This window comes from Chlorocebus sabaeus, chromosome 12 (genome assembly GCF_047675955.1).
Source record: "Chlorocebus sabaeus isolate Y175 chromosome 12, mChlSab1.0.hap1, whole genome shotgun sequence".
In the NCBI taxonomy this organism is placed as follows: domain Eukaryota; kingdom Metazoa; phylum Chordata; class Mammalia; order Primates; family Cercopithecidae; genus Chlorocebus; species Chlorocebus sabaeus.
Window position 1 is genome coordinate 9,960,025 of NC_132915.1, and position 22,224 is coordinate 9,982,248.

The following is a 22,224-nucleotide window of genomic DNA, read 5'->3' on the forward strand; positions in this document are numbered from 1 at the left end:
GTTAGCTTCATTTTTTTTTTTTTTTTTTTTAAGGTGAAGTTTCACTCTTGTTGCCCAGGCTGGAGTGCAATGGTACGATCTTGGCTCACTGCAACCTCTGCCTCCCGGGTTCAAGCGATTCTCCTGCTTCAGCCTCCCGAGTAGCTGGGATTACAGTTGCCCACCACCACGCCTGGCTAATTTTTTGTATTTTTAGTAGAGACAGGATTTCACCATGTTGGCCAGGCTGGTCTCGAACTCCTGACTGCAGATGATCCACCCGCTTCCGCCTCCCAAAGTGCTGGGATTACAGGTGTGAGCCACTGCACCTGGCTGTAACTTGAGATCTTAAACTGGGACTTCATAAACTAGAGTTCCAGTTTGACTATTTGGAAAAGTTTTGTTAGTCCCCTTATCTTGCATGGCTTGCCATGCAGTTGCTGATGAGTTGTAACCCTGTCCTCTTTCTTCTTACAAACAGTCTTCATCAGGGAATTCTGATCCTTGGTCTTCTGTTAAGCTACTGGTGATTCTTACTGTCCTTTCTAGATGGAGGAGCAGGGTTATTATTCCTCTCTCCACCACCTGTCTTCAGCTGCTTTGTCACCTTTCTGTCTGCTTTTCAGATTGCAGGATTTCCACTACCTGTCTTTTTCCTTGGTGTCAAGCCCAGGACATTAGGTGTTGCTTTCTGACAGATCCTTTGCTTTGTCTCGATATAGGATTTTTCATGGGCCAATCTGCTGAATTCAGCCTAGGAGCTGAGGCCAACATCTGAGTTTCCTCAGCACACAGGTTTGAAAGAAGTCCTAGCAACTTCAAGCTCAGAACCATGGGTGGCAGTGGCTCTCTCTCCCTTTCCAGAGAGAGTTGAAGCCTCCCTCCCTTTCCAGAGAGAGTCAAAGTCTGGATCAAACAAAGCCCACAAGCACCAATGACCGAGCTGCTGACTACTCCAACATCTCCAACTCAACCTCCTCTTTCTGCCTCTACCCAAATTTTAAAACTTTTAAATATGGGTTTAAAAATGGTGATGAGTAAAGTTGCATCCAAGTGTATCAAATAAAATTAAATATCCATAAATGCTGTAATAATTCCTGCTTTGATGCTGAACTAAAGCATTTTCTGCTGGGTGTGGTGGCTCATGCCTGTAATCCCAGCACTTTGGGAGGCCGAGGCGGGCAGATCACGAGGTCAGGAGTTCAAGACCAGCCTGGCCAACATGGTGAAACCCCATCTCTACTAAAAATACAAAAATTAGCCGGGTGTGGTGGCAGGCATCTGTAGTTCCAGCTACTCGGGAGGCTGAGGCAGGAGAATCACTTGAACCTGGGAGATGCGAGGTTGCAGTGAGCCGAGATGGCACCACTGCACTCCAGTCTGGGCAACAAGCAAGATTCCATCTCCAAAAAGAAAAAAAAAGAATTTATTCTCCATTTATATTTCACATAGTCTCACTTCATATTTCGGCTCTCTTGCCTCTGGTACCTGGAGTCCTTGGCTAGTACTGAAATTGAGTAAAGTCATTCTCATGAGTTTTAGTAAACTCAAAACTCATGAAGTTGGCAAAACTCAAAGAATGCTTTTGGTCTAGTTTCACATTGGCCAGTATGTTTTTCATATCCAGTCATTCCTTTTTTCCCTGCTGACATCCTCACTTCCTGCCTGTGGAGTAAAAGTTAAATATTAAATTTGAACTGAATTGAATGTGGACACAAACAATGGTCACCAAGTCCGGGAACAGGTTGTATGAGTCACTTGAGGCATTTATCCCGCCCTGTTTCAGAGAAATCTCTATTTCAAACTATTCCTATGTGTTATTTATTGAAAAACAACAGACAATCGCAAAAACAAGTTGACCTTTTTGTGTTCCTTGAGCCCAGTCACAAAGGGCCCTCATGACTGGGCCTCATGCCAAACAACGTGTTACAAAGAGAGCTAGGGTCCCAGACTGCGCCAAAGCTTCATGAGACTCTCCTCATCGTGCACGGACTGGTGGCCGACTCTGGAGCCCAGGTTGTTGCTTCCTGGTCTGGTGATGAATCCTCCATAGTCTGGTGAGTGTAAATATATATATATATATATATTTTTTTTTTTCCTGTCTCCCCTTCCCATTGTAATTTGCTTATTATATAATTTGCTTATTATATGTGTATTGCCATATACTTGGGATAAAGGCTGTTTACCCTTAAAAATATTGTCTGTACCTTTTCTTTTCCCCTTGCACATTTCTTGCACAGAATACTGCCCTAGAGGAGGGGGTGGGAGAAACCTATGGAGATAGTACATTGAGTCTTAAAATGGACTTTGAAGGTCTCTGCAGAAATAATAGTTTGGAAGAAAAGACTTTTGAATCTCAAAACCATGAATTCTGAGTGTCATAAGCAATGGTACTCAGTGTCATAAAAGACTTGTCGTAAACAGGTTTTGCCATGGGGAAGACAGTGGGCCATGTCCAGGAGGGAAGTTGTAGAAGAAATTCAATGTGCTAAAACCCCAAGTGTGTGGATTAGGAGGATACCTTACTAGCTACATGTTAAAATGTGCTTAAAATCATATTAGTGTAGCCAGTAGTAAAAAGAAGGCTAAGAATTGGGATGTGTTCTTTGCCATTAGTCTAAGAATCTAAAAACTTACCTGGCTGAATAAAAAATATTGCATCTTAAGGCAAATTAGAGCCTATCTTGCTTCAGTGTTTAAAATGTGTTGGCACTTGGCAGAAACGCTTCTTCTCCTCACCATTTCACATAGTCCAGACACAAAAGCAGAACATCTGGCGGGATAGATTATTTTAATTTAATTCTAAGTATGGGAAATCCCCAAGACTCTCTGTTTGAAAGAAAATGGCTGTGTTGCAAGATTTAATAGATGATTTTTATTTAGTAGACATGGGACGGTGTGAATTTTGCCAAAGACAGACTTCCCTGCCACAGTGGCTGTTCTCCACCTGCCCTGGAAGTGGAGGTAGACAGCAGCCCTGGGGTGCGTAATTCACTGCTTCACTCACTACACCTTGTTCTCTGAGCTTCTACGATCAATTTTATCTTAAATAGCCGAGAAATTAATATTTCAAGCCCATTGAAGGATATGTAAAATACATTCCAATTTTGTACGTATGTGTTGCAATAAAAATGCCCTGATTAGAAAGAAAAATTCCACCGGCTCTTGTCCAGCATCCAAGAGAGACAGGAGATAGAGCTTCAGGCCCAGGAAACAAGCTCTCAACCACCCCAGCAACCAGTCTTTATTTTCCTTTCAAATGCTGATTCAAACTTGGGTTTAAATCTTCTGTCTTTACTTGTGTTGGACCTTTCGTTTCTTCATCTGGAGACAGGAGTCATACCCCCTCCACACATCTAAAAAAGTACCCAGTGCTGTAGCAGGCTGACCCTGGCAACTCCATGAACAGAAGATACTAAAATCAAAACAGAGGTTGCTTGGATCCCAGGACTCTCTGCCTCGCCACTTCTCATATTGAATACCCTCCACAAACACAAAGATGTGAGGTTATCTAGAATATTTACTGATGTCCTGAGAAAGGTCTCAACATGTGGTTCCCTCCCTCCACACTTTGTAAAAATGTTCAAATAAGCAGCCACTCAACTTGTCCAAATGCTTCTTTTGAAAGATCACTCTGTGTCTTTTCAGTGCCTTTTTTTTTTTTTTTTCCATTATAATGAGTGTGATGGTTAATTTTATTTGTCAACTTGCCTGGGCCGTGGGGTACCCAGATATTTGGTTAAACATTATTCTGGGTGTGTCTGTGAGGGTGTTTGCAGATGAGATTAGCATTTGCATTGGTGGACAGAGGGAAGCAGTTGCCCCTTCCCAATGTGGGATCATCAAATCAATCTGTTGAGTGCCTCAGTTGAACAAAAGGGTGGATGAAGGTTGAATGTGCTCTCTCTGCCTGCCTGCCTTTCAAGGGGCGGCATCAGTCTTCTCCGGCCTTTGGATTGAGACTATATATCCCACCAGCTCTCCTGGGTCTCCCGCTTGCTGATTCAGATCTTGGGACTTCTCAGCCTCCACAATTGTATGAACCAATTTTTTTTTTTATAATAAATCTCTTTCTATATATACACACATCCTATTGCTTCCATTTCTCGGGAAAATCCTGACCTAATACAAAGGAGTAATACATATATTAACTTTTTAAAACTTAGAATCTATAAAAGCTATTTTAAAAATCACCTTTAGGCCGGGCGCGGTGGCTCAAGCCTGTAATCCCAGCACTTTGGGAGGCCGAGACGGGTGGATCACGAGGTCAGGAGATCGAGACCATCCTGGCTAACACGGTGAAACCCCGTCTCTACTAAAAAATACAAAAAACTAGCCGGGCGTGGTGGCGGGCGCCTGTAGTCCCAGCTACTCGGGAGGCTGAGGCAGGAGAATGGCGTAAACCCGGGAGGCGGAGCTTGCTGTGAGCTGAGAGCCGGCCACTGCACTCCAGCCTGGGCGACAGAGCGAGACTCCGTCTCAAAAAAAAAAAAAAAAAAAAAAAAAAAAAAAATCACCTTTAGGCCAGGTGCAGTGACTCATGCCTGTAATCCCAGCACTTTGGGAGGCCGAGGTGAGGTGGGTGGATTATTTGAGGTCAGGAGTTCGAGACCAGCCTGAGCAACATGGCGAGACCCTGTCTTTATTAAAACAAAACAAAGCAAAACAAAAATAGCCTGGCATGGTGGTTCATGCCTGTGGTCCCAGCTACTGGGGAGGCTGAGGTGGGAGGATAGCTTGAGCTCGGTGGGTGGAGGTTACAATGAGCCAAGATTATGCCACTGTACATCAGACTGGGTGACAGAGCCAGACCCAGTCTCAAAAAGAAAAAAAGAAATTCACCTAAATTCTCAATTCTCTGAAATAACTAGAAATATTTAAATGTAATTATTCCCAATCGTTTTTCTTTACATAATTGTATAATAGCATAATATGCAGGTTTGTTTTGTTTTGATTTTTTGAGACGGAGTCTCGCTCTGTCGCCCAGGCTGGAGTGCAGTGGCACCATCTCAGCTCACTGCAACCTCCGCCTCCAGGGTTCAAGCGATTCTCCTGCTTCAACCTCCTGAGTAGCTGGGACTACAGGTACATACTACCACACCCGGATAATTTTTGTATTTCTAGTAGAGATGGGGTTTTGCCGTGTTGGCCAGGCCTGGTTTTGAACTCCTGGCCTCAAGTGATCCACTCACCTCAGCCTGCTAAAGTGCTGGGATTACAGGCATTAGCCTGCAATTTTGCAATCTACTTTCTTTCACATTATTAAATTTTTGAGAATATGCTTTTTTAACATTATTATTTATTTCAAATAATTGATTATTTTTTAAAAATACAGGTGATAACAGAAAAAAACACAAAGAACATAAACCATCATCCTAACTCCCATCAGCCAACAACAGTATTAGGTAGCACCCAGCGAACAACATTCAGTGCGTCCCTAAACACAGATAGAAGAATAAAAAATTGTTCACAAAAATCAGATTATATTATGTATGCAATTTTTAAATAAAGTTCTCGAATTTAATTTTCTGGAATTTATTATTATTATTATTATTATTTTAATTTTTTTTTTGAGACAGAGTTTTGCTCTTGTTGCCCAGGTTGGAGTGCAATAGCGCAATCTCGGCTCACCACAACCTCCACCTCCCATGTTCAAGCAAATCTCCTGCCTCAGCCTCCCTAGTAGCTGGGATTACAGGCGTGTGCCACCACGCCCAGCTAATTTTGTATTTTTAGTAGAGACAGGGTTTCTCCATGTTGGTCAGGCTGGTCTCGAACTCCTGACCTCAGGTGATCCGCCCACCTCGGCCTCCCAAAGTGCTGGGATTACAGGCATGAGCCACCATGCCCGGCAATTTTCTGGAATTTAATAGAAGAAAATGAAACAAGTCAAATGTAAGGAATTTCTGTAGATCAAACAAAAGTTTCTTCATAAAAATTCATACCTAGGTGATCACTCTGAAGATAGAAAAATGCACAGTATTGGGTTCTTTTCTGCATACCTCAGAAAACAACCGGTTGGCTTGATCATAAAAAGAGGTTTTGTTATGTTTTGTTTTGTTTTTTTGAGACAATGTCTCACTCTGTTGCCCAGTCTGGAGTGCAGTGGTATGATCTCGGCTCACTACAATCTCCCTCCTGAGTTCAAGAGATTCTCCCACCTCAGCCTCTTGAGTAGCTGGGACTACAGGCATGTGCCACCACACATGGCTAATTTTTGTATTTTTAGTAGAGATGGGATTTCACCATGTTGGCCAGGCTGATCTTGAACTCCCCACCTCAAGTGATCCACCCACCTCTGCCTCCCAAAGTGCTGGGATTACAGGCATGAGCCACCAGCACTTTGGGAGGCTGAGGCAGATGGATCACCTGAGGTTGGGTGTTTGAGACTAGCCCCACCAAAAGAGATATTTTTTAAAAGAGACATGGTAGCTCACAGAACGTGGAAAGACTGCAGGACAGCCTTTGAAATTCTTTACTGAGAATGTATCCTCTTACTGCCTTCACCTAGGGTGAGTCATTCCCACTACCTCTCCCCAGTTTAAGTAGTAGGGAAGGGGCCAGGCACAGTGGCTCATGCCTGTAATTCCAGCACTTTAGGAGCCTGAAGCAGATGGATCACCTGAGGTTGGGTGTTTGAGACTAGCCTGACCAACATGGAGAAACCCCACCTCTACTGAAAATACAAAAATTAACTGGACATGGTGGCGCATGCCTGTAATCCCAGCTACTCAGGAGGCTGAGGCAGGAGAATCACGTGAACCCAGGAAGCGGAGTTTGCGGTGAGCTGAGATGCGCCATTGCACTCCAGCCTGGGCAACAAGAGCAAAACTTTGTCTCAATAAAAAAATAAATAAATAAAAGAAGAAGTAGGGAAGGAAGAGGGGCCAGGCAGTCATGCTCACACTGTAGGGGTCAAGTGGAGACCGTTGGGCACACAGGCCCTGGACCCTTGGCCTGGCTGCTGCCACTACCAATGAATAACATTACTGTCCCCATCTTTCCATCACTCCCTCAAGATTCGAGTCCCAGGAGGACACACCACAGGCGGTGGTCCAGAGACTGTGGCAGGAAGCATCTGGCCCACTCCATGCCATCCTGGGAGGAAAGGGCCAGTTCTCCCGAAATCAGGGAATTATCCAGCACAGGATGAATGTTTCTACTAGGTAGCCACAAAAATGTACCCTACAGTAACCGCTCCCTGTCCCACATCCATGTATATCTTTCTGCTACTTGCCGGCTGAGGTCCATTCTTTTCCTCTAATTTTGTCATGATTCTGCCTCAGATTCTGAGGTCAGTCGCAGAATTAATCATGGCTAACACCAGCGATTGGGCAGTGCCTTCCTTGACATCTTATCCATGAGCACTGGGTTAGCAGCTGACCCGTTTTGTCAAGTGGGTCATCTCGTCCACCGGATTCTTGACAGCTCCATTCACGGTGGGGCATGGCAGAGACTCGTGTGTGTGTAAGCCAAACCCAAACTCTTCTCAAAGTGTGGGACCATTCTCATTTATCTCATACAACCTTACTTGCAAGGATGTTCAAGGGCAGGGTGGTGCAGGTCTCAGATGGTGTCCTGTGGGATGTGCACAGCAGATGGCTGGGGAGAGCCAGACCCCTGAAGCCCTCAAGGCAAGACACGGAAGATGTGCTTCGTGGTCAAAAAAACCCTCTCGGTTGTTTCCTGTTAATTTGGGATTAAGAAAAAAATATTTCCTTATGTGTAGCTGCATTCTATACGCCTGAGGGTGTTTTGATTTGCTCCACTACAAAGCTCACATCTGGAAAAGCAACTGTGATTATTAATGAGTCATAAGCCACTGTCATTATCCACCATCCGTCCACTTTTCATGCTCGTCAAACTGGAGGTTAAATAGAACTACGACAGGAATCAACATCCATGCATCTTTGGTCACTAACGGCCAACATCCTCTGAATTTCCCTCATGGATTTGCTATTGCTTTTGGCTTTTTTGCCAATGGTGAGGGAAGCTATCAAGAGTCTTCTATTGTAACGACTTTTTTTTTTTTTTTGACACGGGGTCTCACTTAGTTGCCCAGATTGGCCTATTCTAGGATTTGACTTTGTGGTTGATTTCCTAGGCATGTGAAGATCTGAGTGTAATCAAAGATAGTTCAGAGATCATCAGGGTAACATGCAAGGACTGGTGAGTGAGGAGCCACTTCTTCATGCAATGGAACTTGCTTGAGCAAGAGACCTTCAGGGTCTTCTGCAAGGAAAGAAGTTCGGGTTATATGAAGAGGGCAGGATGTGAGCTAGTAAGGAGGGCCTGGGGGCAAGGGGACGCGGGGTTGAGAGCAGTCTGGATGCTCTGGCTTCTCTTCTAGATCTAATCTAATTCTTAAGAGTTTTGAGCAATGCTCTAACCTTCACCTAAGTGATACTAAGATTCTGTAAACTCAATGGGCTTTACAATTCAGCAACCTGCAGGACTGAACTTTATCATTTCAAAAGGACCCTGGGTTACACTTTGTGCCTCAATTTCAGAATGTAAGACTTTGAGGTTTCTTTTTCTCTTTCCTTAAGCTGTCCAATGCCATGCCAGCAAGTGGATTTTCATTACCTTTTGTGACTACTGAGTCAGACAGCTAAGCCCACACAACCCACATTTCCTTAACAGTTTGCTTTCCGTAACTCACTTTCTGTATTACTTAAGTTTTTGGTGCAGTTAATAGAAAATGTTCCTGGCAATCCTAAGGAAATTTATTGAAGGTATTGGAGGGCTATTGGTGAGCCACTAAAGCCAATGGAAAGGCCAGAGAAATAAGGCTTTGAAAGTAGTTGAGAATGAAGTGAGGCCAGGCAGAGGAAATACAGCCGAGGTCACGCCATCGGCATGTCACTAATCTACACTGTCAGCGGTGCTCCGGGCCAGCCCCATGCCCTCCAGCTCCTCCCTTGCCATCATCCCAGGAATCCCCTGTGAGTCCCTCCTGGGTCAGATTCCCTGGTTCCTGAGTGGCAGGTCTTTCTCTTAATGTGTTTCCTCAATGCCTATTTATGATTTAAATTAATACACTCTCAGAATATAAAAAATAAGAAATGTCCTCACCTTGATAAACATTACATTTTTAAAAAACACAACAACAACAACAACAACAAAAATAGATAATTCAGAAATTTCAGATGACTGTTCTTCAGACTGGAAGCAAAACAATTATGCCTATTGTTAGTGCTACTTTTCAATGTAGTACCGGGGGTGTTACCCAATGTTACAAGACATTAAGAAATTAAAGTTGCCATCCAAATGAGTATTGGAAAAGAAAAAGAGAAAACTGTCATTATTTGCAGGAGTTGTGATAGTTTACATATAAATCTCAACACAACAACATGTAATGTATTAAAACTATTAGAAGAGGTAAGGCCAAATCACAGCTCATGCCTGTAATCCCACCACTTTGGGAGGCTGAGGTGGGCAAATTGCTTGAGCCCAGGAGCTTGAGACTAGCATGGACAACATGGAGAAACCCCATCTTTACAAAAAATTGGCCAGGTGTGTGGTGGTGCACACCTGTAGTACCAGCTACCTGGGAGGGTGAGGTGGGAGGATCACCTGAGCCCAAGAGGTTGAGGCTGCATGATTGTGCCACTGCATTCTAGTCTGGGCAACATAGTGAGACCCTGTCTCAAAAAAAAAAAAAAATTTAGAAGAGTTTATAAAGGTTTCCAGGAATAATATTAACTCATAAACATCACTAGTGTGGGGCCAGGTGCAGTGGCTCACGCCTGTAATCCCAGCACTTTGGGAGGCCGAGGTTGGCAGATCACGAGAGCAGGAGTTCGAGACCAGCCTGGCCAATATGGTGAGATTCCATCTCTAATATAAAGATACAAAAAAAAAAAAAAAAATTGCCAGGCATGGTGGCACACACCTGTAATCCCAACTACTCAGGAGGCTGAGGCAGGAGAATCGCTTGAACCTGGGAGGCGGAGGTTACAGTGAGCTGAGATTGCACCATTGCACTCCAGCCTGAGTGACAGGGTAAGACTCCATCTCAAAAAAAAAAAAAAAAAATCACTAGTGTTCCTCTTCACAAATGTACAACTGTGTAAAATTATAAAGCAGGTAGGAATTAACCAATCCCAAAAAGTACATGATATTAATGGAGTCAATTTTGAAAGTCTAAAAAGGTTGTAAAAGACTGAGTAGGGTGGGCTGGGCATGGTGGCTCATGCCTGTAATCCCAGCACTTTGGGAGGCTGAGGCAGGTGGATCACCTGAGGTCAGAAGTGCAAGACCAGCCTGGCCAGCATGGTGAAACCCCATCTCTACTAAAAATACAAAAATTAGCCAGGCATGGTGGCATGCACTTGTAGTCCCAGCTACTTGGGACGCTGAGGCAGGAGAATCGCTTGAACCTGGGAGGCAGAGGTTGTAGCGAGCCAAGATTGCACCACTGCACTCCAACCTAGGGGACAGAGTAAAAAAAAAAAAAAGGAGTAAGTAAATGGAGAAAGAGACCTTGTCCATAGATGGGATAACAACATTGTAAAGATGTCAGTTCACCCCCAAAATAATCTGGAAGGTTTCTAGAATACCAATAAAATGTTGAGGTTTTGTGGGTTTTTTTCAATTTCAATAAACTAATTCTACAATGCACATGGCAGGTCAGGCATGGTGGCTCACTCCTGTAATCCCAGTACCTTGGGAGGCTGAGATGGGAGGATAGTTTAAGCCCAGGAGTTCTAGACTAGCCTGCACAACATAGCAAGGCCATGTGTCTAAAAATAAAAAAATTATCTGGGCGTGGTGATGCATGCCTGTGGTTCCAGCTACACAGGAGCCTGAGGTGGGAGAATTGCTGGAGCCTAGGAGGCTGAGCCTGCAGTGAGTCATGATTACATCACTGCACTCCGCACTAGGAGACAGAGTGAGACCCTGTCTCAAAAAAGAAAGAAGACAGAAAGGAAAGGAAAGGGAAGGGAAGGGGAGGGAAAGGGAGGGAAGGGAAGGGGAGGGAAGGGGAGGGAGGGGGAGGGAGGGGGAGGAAGGAAGGAAGGAAGGAAGGAAGGAAGGAAGGAAGGAAATCAAAACAAAAAACACTTAAAGAGGTGTTTGAGGGCCCAGGTGCAGGAAGCGCTGGGCCTTTTCAAGTCCATGTCTGTGTGCAGGACCAGGGAGCGCATTCTAGCGCCTCTAGACTAGCCAAGGCCATGAGCTCAGCCAGTTCCCAGAAGCATGTGCAGCCTTTTGGCAAATGTGTTGACCCCTTTCCTGTTATACAGAATCAACAGTGGGAGGGAGTTGAGGTCAAATGTGACAAGCATATCTGGCATTCTCTGGTTGGTCCTACGTTGGAAACAGGAACAAAAAATGGGAAGCTGTCAGTTACTGATCAAGCCCTGGCCATTTGGGGCCAGCTGTTACAGGAGTTATTGGTTGGCTTCCTGGATTGTCACTAGAGATAGCAGTCTGACTTCCTACAAGTCTGACCTGTAATGGACTGCCTACCTGGGCTGGTTCCTGTAGAGAAAGCATTGGCTTCCTGGGCAGCTTGCTGCAGACTGTGGGGCAGGGCTCTGTTTTTTTATACAGTCTGGCCATTGTCTGTTTGTATACTCAATCCTTTAGTAGCTAAACCAGAGACGTGCAGAACCATCTGGGTTACCTTCTCTCCTGTCACCCTGTAGCTACTTGTACTGAAGAATCGAGCCTGTGGGCATTTTGAGCTGAAGGCAACTGAAAAAAAGCAGACGAGGTGAGCTCTCTTCTGTCCCACTCGCTACCTTAAAACAGAGCACAAATTTCCATTTGTGAAGGTGCTCCCCACTTTGCTGTATCAGGAAGGGGATAACAGCCAGATCACTGAGATGAGAGAGCACCAAGGAAGACTCTACTCACACAAGCCCTTTCCTGCCTTTTCCCCAGACATTAACCTTGTCTATTTGCTGCCCCTAAAAGCCTAACTCCTCTTTCCTTTGTCTTGTCAATTCTCTACAAAGTTACTGTTCTTTATTGAGATGCAACAATCTCAGCCCAAGTTCTTTTTTTTTTTTTTTTTTTTTGAGACAGGGCCCCATTCTGTCACTCAGGCTGGAGTGCTGTGCTGTGGCTCGATATGGACTCTCTGCAATGCCCATGCGATCTCAGCTCACTGCAACCTCCGCCTCTCAGGCTCAGTGATCCTCCTGCCTCAGCCCTGCAAGTAGCTGAGACCACAGGCACATGCCACCATGCCCGGCTAATTTTTCTGTATTTTTTTTGTAGAGACGGGGGTTTACCGTGTTGCCCAGGGTGGTCTTGAACTCCTGGACTCAAATGATCCACCTATCTCTGTCGAAGGAGTTTGAACCAAAGCAACTCCATTTTGAATAGGGGCTGGGTGAAATAAGGCTGAGACCTGCTGGCCTGCATTCCCAGACAGTCAGGCAATCTAAGTCACAGAATGAGATAGGAAGTCACCACAAGATACAGGTCATAAAGACCTTGCTGATAAAACAGCTTGCAGTAAAGAAGTGGGCTAAACCCCACAAAAACCAAGACAGCCACAAGAGTGACCTCTGGTCATCCTCACGGCTACACTCCCACCAGCACCATGATGGTTTACAGATGCCATGGCAACATCAGGAAGTTACCCTATATGACCTAAAGAGGGGAGGCATGAATAATGCACCCCTTGTTTAGCATATAATCAAGAAATAACCACAAAAATAGGCAACCAGCAGCCTATGGAGTAGTCATTCTTTATTCCTTTAGTTTCTTAGTGAACTTGCTTTCACTTTACTGTATGGACTCACCCTGAATTCTTTCTTGTGCGAGATCCAAGAACCCTCTCTTGGGGTCTGGATCAGGACCCTTTTCCTGTAACACCTCAGCTTCCCAAAGTACTGGGATTACAGGTGTGTGCCACCGTGCCCGGCCCTAAGAACATGTACTAACCACCCTTTTCAATGACTCATCTCTGAGTCCTCGCATGTGTAAGCACACTTTAGCAAACTTTGGTTTGTTTCTCTCCTGTTTCTCCATCTTTCATTAGTCTAATTTGCAGGGCCTCATCCAGTGAACCCTAAGATGGATAGAGGAAAGATATTTTATTCCTCCCCTACAGGGCTCATGCAATCCATTGAAGGCCTTAAGAAAAAGGCTCACCTCCCCCATGGAGGAGGGAATTCTGCCAGCAAACTGTTTTTGGGCCCGAGCTGCAGCTTCAACTCTTCTCTGAGTTTTCAGCCTGCCACCTGCCCTGCACATTCCAGACTTGCCAGTCCCACAGTCATATGAACCAGTGCCTCAAAATAAACCTCTCAATCTATTTAGGAAGTTTGTTTTGCCAAGATTAAGGATGTGCCCATTACACAGCCTCAGGAGGTCCTGATGACATGTGCCCAAGGTGGCTGGGGTACAACGTGGTTTTATACATTTTAGGGAGACATGTAGCTTTTTTTATCTTTGTAGTTAATTATTTAGGAGTAAAATGGGAGGCAGGTTTGCCTAATGCAGTTCCCAGCTTGACTTTTCCCTTTGGCTTAGTGATTTGGAAATCCCAGGATTTATCTTCCTTTCACCACAGATAGACAGACAGACAGACAGACAGACAGACACACAGACAGACAGACAGACAGACAGATAGATAGATAGATAGATAGATAGATAGATAGATAGATAGACAGATAGATAGACTGATGAAAAAAGCCAAATTCTGTAAAATATTTGAAAAGGTTTATTCTGAGACAAACGTGAGGATCATGATCCTCAGGTGGTTCTGAGAACTTGTGCCCAAGGTGGTTGGGTTAAAGCTTGATTTTATACATTTTAGGGAGAGAGAAGTTATAGGCAAAGACATCAATTAATGCAAGTAAGCTATACATTGGTTCAGCTTGGAAAGGCAAAATATCTAGAAACAAGATGCTTCCAGGTCATAGGGCGGATTCAAAGATTTCCTGATTGCAAATTAGTTGGAAGAGTTAAACTTTGACTGAAGGGTTGAAGTCAGCAGAAAGAAATGCTTGGGATTAAGATAAGGGGGACTGTAGAAGCCACGGTTCTTGTTATATAGATGGAGCCTCCAGGTAGCATGCTTCAGAGATAATAGATGGTAACAGTCTCTTCTCAGACCTTAAAAAGTGCCAGACTCTTAATTAAATCTCTCCTGGATCAGGAAAAGACCTGGAAAGGGAAGTGGATTTTCTACAGAGTGTAGATTTTCCCCACAAGAAATGGCTTTGCGGGGCATGGTGGCTCATGCCTGTAATCCCAGCACTTTGGGAGGCCAAGGCGGGTGGATCACTTGAGGTCAGGAGTTCAAGACCAGCCTGGCCAATGTGATGAAACCCCATCTCTACTAAAAATACAAAAAATTAGCCAGTTGTGGTGGCAGGTGCCTGTAATCCCAGCTACTCAGAAGGCTGAGAAAGGAGAATCACTTGAACCTGGGAGGGGGAGATTGCAGTGAGCCAAGATCACACCGCTGCACTCCAGCCTGGGCAACAAGAGTGAAACTCCATTTCACACACACACACACACACACACACACACACACACAATGGCTTTACAGAGCCATTTCAAAATGTGTCAAAGAAAAGTAAATTTTGGAGTAAAATACTTTGATTTCCTTTAGGGCCTGTTATCTGTCATGGGACGTTATACCACCAAGTTTGGAGTGGGTATCTCATTTCCTACACAGAATCTGTGTTGTAAGTCTTGGATTTCTATTTTAATGATAATACTGGTCAGTTTTTCTAACCTCCAAAAGGGAGGGAGTATAATGAGGAACATCTGACCCCTCCTCCCTTCCCATCATGACCTGAACTCGTTTTTCCCATGTCTTTGGAATCCCTTTGGCCACTGACCCATTCAGTCAGTTAGGAGGCTTAGACTTTATATTTGGTTTACATTCAGATAGGTAGGTAGGTAGGTAGGTAGGTAGGTAGATAGATAGATAGATAGATAGATAGATAGATAGATCATCTTATCTCTGTTTCTCTGGAGAAACCTGACTAATCCAGTGAGCCAGCTCTCTTTAACCATTGTCTCTGGAGGTGGTGGCTGAGAGCGTGGCCTCTCTTGATGTTCTCCTTGGGCATTTTCACACCTGGGGCTACCATGTGTACTTGCCGCCTGATGTCCCAATGCCTGAGAGCCTTCGTGGGCACTCATAGCATAACCCCTGAGCCAAGCACAGGCTTTCTGCTGAGCAATGGATGGATGGTGAATGTAAGATACAATAAATTCCTCTTCAGAGATTTAGCCTGTTAAGTTCCTTATTCTTTGTTCTCAAACTCATCTTCCTTGTTCTCCATGCCTCCTTGCCTCTCGTTACTGTGAACAACCTTCTCGCCAATTCTAATCAATAACTCACATCTTTCCCTTGGTTACCCACTCTGCACCCATTCTTCCCACTGAAACTGCATGTCCCGCCACTGTAACTCACATCCCCCTTCCCTTCCTTATTTGGAAAAGTATTCACAAATAGCCAATCAGGTCAACTTAGAATGTGTGGTCTGACCCTAGCCCCTGGGGGAGTGACACAGAGGTAGGGACTGCATTAGGGATAAAAATCCTTTCCCTCCTTTGTTCAGTGTGCTCTTGCGATCATGATTGATGCAGGCAGCACCCGTCTGCAGAAGTAAATTGCCTTGCTGAGAAAACTTTTGCCTGAGTGCTGGTTTCACTTTATGGGCACCGAGCATTTGTTTCTAACAAATATGGGGGCTCATCCAGGATCCCCATTCTCCTCCAGTTAAGGGGTCTCCAGTCAACTCTCGTGAGGAGACACGTCCGACTGCCTTGTTTAGACGGCCTCAGGGTGAGGGATCAGGACCCACCCAGTGCAACAAATAAACCCGGAGTCTCAGCAACGTGAGGAGAAAAAGGCTTGCAACACCATGGCGACCAGATAACTCCGTGCACAGACTAAGGTAAGAAACGTCGCAGCAGCAACAAAGTACTTCCTTGGTTGTCGGGATATTCTGGAGGTTTAAAGTGCGTGAATGGTAACAAGCACGACTGCTGTGCAGAGCAAGTGAGTCCAATCTGTGGTTCCATAGTCACCTCATATGTCTTAGGGTGGCCCTTTGGGGGTCCCAGCAGGGGACTCACCATCAATGCTTAGAGGGGCCTGAAACATCTGCATGAGGGAAGTGGCCAGAGCAGATGAAGTGAAGGGAGAAGGGTGTAAGGAGCCTCCAGCAGGTGGGGCAAAAGGATAGGCAAGAAATCTCTAATACAAGGGATTCAGCCTCAGCAAGCCTCCAGAGAAAAATAGGCAAGAAGTCTTTAGTATGAGAGATTGAACATCAGCAAGCCTCCAGAGAAGAATAGGTAAGAAGTCTCTAATACAAGAGATTGAGCCTAACTAGGACCCAACATGGGAAATACACCAAGCAAGACAGGGAGTAAAAAGGATAAAGATAGCAATAAAGATATTCTCCCTGATAGTTCCCTAGGTCTCATGTTGAAATATTGGAAAGATAATGAGAGGACTAAACATAAGAAAAGGCAACAAATGATAAAATATTGCTATTTTATTTGGACTCAGGGACCCGTCCTCAAACCCTCAATCTTCTGGCCAAAGCTTGGGTTGAATGACCATGTGATGTGTCAACTTCTAATTCAATATGTAAATGATAAAAGCCTGGTTTCTCAAGAAGAACTGGACTATGCTCTTTGTTGGAGGCAGGGACCTGTCCTCCTCTTTCCCTGAAAGACAACTAGGGAAAAACCCAATCTAGCACCTCAAAATGAAGAGTCAGAAAGCCAGCTCCCATGCCTAAAGACTCCAGCACATGGGATCCCCTAGACCATCTTCCCCTACTCAGTGCCCCTAAACCTTACCCTCAGGCAGCTGCTGCTGTCCTGGATCCCCCTCCAGATCCTTCCCCCGCTCACATGATTCCTCCTCCTTACAATCCTGATTCTTTGGAATCATCATCCCATGAGCCTGTTCCCTCCCAGCCTAAGTACTCCTCCCTAAAAGGACTCCAGCATGAAGTATAACAATGTAAAAAGAATATCCAGAATTTCCCGTTTCCCTCCATACCTAAGGAGTCAACCCCTACCCTCTTCCCCTTAAAAGAAGTGCCACAAGGAGGGGGAGCTATTGGCTTTGTGAATGCTCCCTTAACTAGTTCAGAAGTCCTAAGTTTGAAAAAGGAACCAAAGCCATTGTTAGGTGACCCTTATGGGGTGTCAGATCAAGTCGATCAATTACTGGGACCTCAGTTATACACTTGGGTCAAGTTAATGTCCAACCAAGGTATTGTCTTTTCAGGGGAATAAAGAAGCATAATCTGTGGGGCTGCTATGGCAATTTGGGAACGTGAACACCCTCCTGGTCAAAACGTCCTACTGCAGATAAAAAATTTCCCACCCAAGACCCCAAGTGGGACAATAATAATGCAGCTCACTGAGAAAATATGCAAGACCTATGGGAAATGATAATAAAAGGAATTAGAGAATCAGTACCCCGAACCCCAAACCTCTCTAAAGCATTTAATATACAACAGGAAAAAGATGATGGGCCTATGAAATTCTTAGACAGGCTAAAGGAGCAAATGAGACAGTACGCAGGCCTAAATTTGGAAGCTCTCCTTGGACAGGGAATGTTAAAGCTACATTTTGTCACTAAAAGTTGGCCAGACATTTTTTTAAAGTTACAAAAATTAGAAGACTGGGAAAACCAACCCCTAAGTGAACTTCTCAGAGAAGCTCAAAAAGTTTATGTGAGGAGAGATGAAGAAAAGCAGAAACAAAAGGCAGAATTCGTGTTATCTGCTTTCCAGCAGATGGCTCCAAACCCATATGCTTCTAAACAAGGTCTCCAGGGGGCCAAAAACTATAAAGGGTCCAGACCCCTGTTCAAAGGACCCAAGCCTCCAACTAGGGTACCTAAGCCTTCATTTCCCAGGCCTTCTAAAGAGAAAGTAGAGGAGAGACCAAGTATATAATTCTTGAGAAATTGGTCTTTTGTTTCAAATGTAGGAATGTTAGTGGTGGAGTGTAAATAAGGCAATCCATAGAGCATCTCATAAGAAGAAAGGCCAATATCTTTCCAAGGGACAGTTCAGATTCTTAACAAGGCAATAGGAAGACATTTAATCCATGGCAACAGAGTTTCTAGAACTAATTTGGTTAAGTGGTTCTTCAGGGTCTGATTCATCCTTTCTACCCTACCTGATGAAGGTGGGTACCAAGGAGTATGATATTCCCATTTAATGTCTAGTGTTTGGGATACATTTTTAATGATATATGCCGTGAAGAAATCATCTAAGCCAGGCACGGTGGCTCACATCTGTAATCCCAGCACTTTTGGAGGCCAAGGCAGGTGGATCACCTGAGGTCAAGAGTTTGAGACCAGCCTGGCCAATATGGTGAAACCCTGTCTCTACTAAAAATACAAAAAGTAGCTGGGTGCCTGTAATTTCAGCTACTTGGGAGACTGGGGCAGGAGAATCACTTGAACCCAGGAGGCAGAGGTTGCAGTGAGCCGAGATCTCGCCATTGCACTCCAGCCTGGGTGAAAGAGCAAAACTCCGTCTCAAAAAAAAAAAAAGGGGGGGGGGGGTTGTTATAAACCCACGTGAAGTAGTTTCCCGATGCAGATGTTGAGTGTCTGCATCACCATAGTGACTTACTTTCCCCTATTTTGCCAACAGTCCTGAAATCTTGGTTGTATGGATCTTGAAATGATCTTTCATGAGAACAACCCTGATCAACATTAAGGACATGCAGATAATCATCATGCTGGGGTCACTGTCCAAACCAAACATAACTGTCTCAATCCCAATCTGCAAAATAGAAATGTATTAAAAGCCTGAATCATGATATGCTACAGTTTCTTTTCCTTAAGCATAAAATGCACTGTTTCCTGTTATATTGAATATTCAGATTCTGCTTAAAAAAAAGAAAATTTAAAAAGCTTTCTCAAGTCCAACAGAGCTTATAAAAATAAAAAGTAAAAATAAAAACCTTACATCAGACAGATTCTACTTTCTCTTTTCTTAAAACCAAAGGTCTCCTAACACAGGCACTGCCCCTGGAGTTCTCAGTACATCAACATCAGCCTGGGGATCATGTCCTCATCAAAAGCTGGAAAGAGGAGAAACTCGAACCAGCCTGGGAAGGACCTTACCTGCTGCTTCTAACCACTGAAACCGCAGTCCAGAGAGCAGAAAAAGGATGGACCCATCACACCTGAGTCAAGAAAGCACCACCACCTCTGGAGTCAGGAGCCGTTATCCCAGGGGAAAACCCTACCAAACTAATGCTAAGAAAAGTTTAACTCTCTTTCATCTATTCTACTACTCCTTCTTCTTTCCTCATTCTATGGCTGACCACCTCATTATTAATGTAACCACGTCAAGCTCACCCCAAACTATTACCTTTGATGCATGTCTTGTTATACCCTGTGGAGATCTCCAAAGTCAAAAGCAACACTCAGCCTCAGAGAAATATCTCTGCCCCTTTAAGATAAAAGGCTCCCCCTATCAAGACCCTTGTTCCTTAATGAATGCAGGAAAACAGGTCTGCCATAGCTGGAATGATGTTATGTGGACAACTGACTATCAAGGCTGGACCTCATCAACAGGTGGTTGTGTGTCCTTAAAACCATACATTTGCTTCACTAAAGGAAGTACCTCCCACAACTGCCAGTATAACCAATGTAATTCTCATTGGTTTCTATTCTCATTCCCACTTCTACTGACCCTAAACCTACTTTAAGTTGCTTATATGGCATGGGAGCCAAAATAGCAGGGACACATCTTATTGGATCTTTTGAGATATGTTTTATTATTCATTCACCTCCTACATCTCCTTCTACACTATCCCCCAATGTTCTGTTCTTCCTCCACCCAAAGATAAAACCAAAATAGATATTGTAGAAGTAAATGACCTAAAACAAACTTTAGCAATTGAAACAGGATATCAAGATGCAAATGCCTGATGGAATGGATTAAATATTCCGTACACACTTTAAACAAAAGCAATTGTTATGCTTGTGCGCGCAGCAGGCCAGAGGCCCAGATTGTCCTCTTTCTACTCAGATGGTCCTCCAGTCGACCAAGCATAGGCTGTATGGTAGCTCTCTTCCAGGATTCTACAGTTTGGGGCAATAAATCATGCCAAGCTGTCTCTCTGCTCTATCCTGAAGTTCAACACCCTGCGGGTCAGCCCCCAAGGGTCATCCAGCTTCCGTCTCCCAATGTCAGTTTCACCTCATGTCTTTAATGACAAGGGAGAACTTGGCATTCCTTGGAAGTTTAACAGGATGTAGTGAGCTTAAGCCATTCCAAGAGCTTACCCATCAGTCTGCCCTTAGTCATCCTTGAGCGGATGTATGGTGGTATTGTGATGGACCCTTACTGGATACTCTGCCAAGTAACTAGAGTGGTACTCATGCTCTTGTACAATTGGCTGTCCCTTTCGCCCTTTCATTTCTTCAACCAGAAAAAGCCACACCACCATAAAATAAGAGAAGCCCCTTAGGGGTCTTTTGACTCTCAAGTTTATTTAGACACAGTTGGAGTCCCACAGGAGTACTAGACAAATTCAAAGCTCAAGACCAGATAGCTGCAGGATTTGAATCAGTACTTTGGTGGGTAACTATCAATAAAAATATAGATTGGATAAATTACATCTTTTATAACCAGCAGCAGTTTATTAACTACACTAGAGATGCTGTCAAAGGAATAGCCGAACAGTTAGGGCCTACTAGCCAGATGGCTTGGGAAAACAGAATGGCCCTAGACATGATATTAGCCAAAAAAGGTGGAGTTTGTGTTATGATCAAAACTCAGTGTTGTACCTTCATCCCAAACAATACTGCCCCCAGTGGGAGCATACCAAGGGCCTTAAAAGGCCTTACTGCTTTATCCAGTGAATTAGCTAAACATTCTGGAGCCAATGACCCTTTTTCAGGATGGCTAGAAAGGTGGTTTGGTAAATGGAAAGGAATCACAGACTCAATTCTTACTTCTCTTGCAGCCATAATAGGTGTACTCATTCTTGTTGGGTGTTGTGTCATACCATGTATCCGTGGGCTAGTACAGAGGCTTATAGAAACAGCACGTACTATAACCTCCCTTAGCTTTCCTCCACCTTATTCAGATAAGCTTTTCCTTTCAGAGGGTCAAGTCGAACAGCAAAGCCAAGACATGTTAAAAAGGTTTGAAGAGGAGGGACTATAAAAATTGAAAGGGGAAAATTATAAGATATGGTAAATTCCTCTTCAAAGATTTAGTCTGTTAACTTCCTTATTCTTTGTTCTCAAACTCAACTTCCTTGTTCTCCACGCTTCCTTGTCCCTAGTTACTGTGAACAACCTTCCCGCCAGTTCTAATCAATAACTCACATCTGTTCCCTTGGTTACCCACTCTGCACCCATTCTTCCCACAGAAACTGCATGTCCCACCACTGTAACTCACATCCCCCTTCCCTTCCTTATTTGTAAAAGTCTTCACAAATGGCCAATCGGGTCAACTTAGAATGTGTGGTCTGACCCCAGTCCTGGGGGAGTGACACAGAGGTAGAGACTGTGTTAGGGATAAAAACATTTTCCCTCCTTTGTTCAGTGTGCTGCTGTGATCTTGATTGATGCAAGAAGCACCCTTCTGCAGAAGTAAATTGCCTTGCTGAGAAAACTTGCCTGAGTGATGGTTTCACTTTGTGGCACCGAGCATTTGTTTCCAACAGTGAATATTCCACTTATTTTTAAAAATGTCTTCTTTGAGGTAACTGTGAGGTTTGACAGATACAATTTTAAAGCATAACATTTGGAAATTGATTCCGCGTTTATTCTTTTTAGAAGCTGGAACACAGAACCATAGGAACTGGAGTTAGAGAGCATCTCATTAATAGCTAACACTCCTCTAATAACTCATGGATTCATTAATAATTGCAACCTTAAAACCTCATCAGTAACTAATTACTCATTGGTAACTCATTTATTAACTCACTAGTCACCTATGACTTCCCCCAAGTGTCCACAGAAGGGAGGAAGGTAGGAGGGATGCGCTGGCCCCGCCAGCCTCTGCTGGTGCATCCCATCACATTCATCATCTGTCCCACAGCTTCCCTGGCCTGTCCCCCAACAGAACCCAACACCACCACACCCAGCCCCTGCCCAGAGCTTCCTTTCCAGCCACAGCTCACTGGATCAAGCTGGGCTGGGGCTCTTCTCCCCTTTTCTCTTTGATCGATGTAATTTACAAGCATGGAAGGAAGTCAAATTGCACATTGTAAACTTTTGCACAGAAAAGTTTACAATGAAAATTTCCTTTGCCT

At 44.2% G+C, this 22,224-nt stretch overlaps 1 long non-coding RNA gene across 1 annotated transcript in view; it reads left to right on the top strand.

Moving 5' to 3' along the window:
• Positions 1-21,581, top strand: part of LOC119624390 (uncharacterized) — a 32,319-nt gene extending 10,738 nt beyond the window's left edge. The window contains exons 3-6 of the long non-coding RNA XR_005240476.2: positions 702-2,036; positions 11,634-11,701; positions 15,683-15,860; positions 18,954-21,581. This is a non-coding gene — a long non-coding RNA (uncharacterized lncRNA). The remainder of the gene's footprint in view (positions 1-701; positions 2,037-11,633; positions 11,702-15,682; positions 15,861-18,953) is intronic.
• The last annotated feature ends 643 nt before the right edge of the window (positions 21,582-22,224 follow it).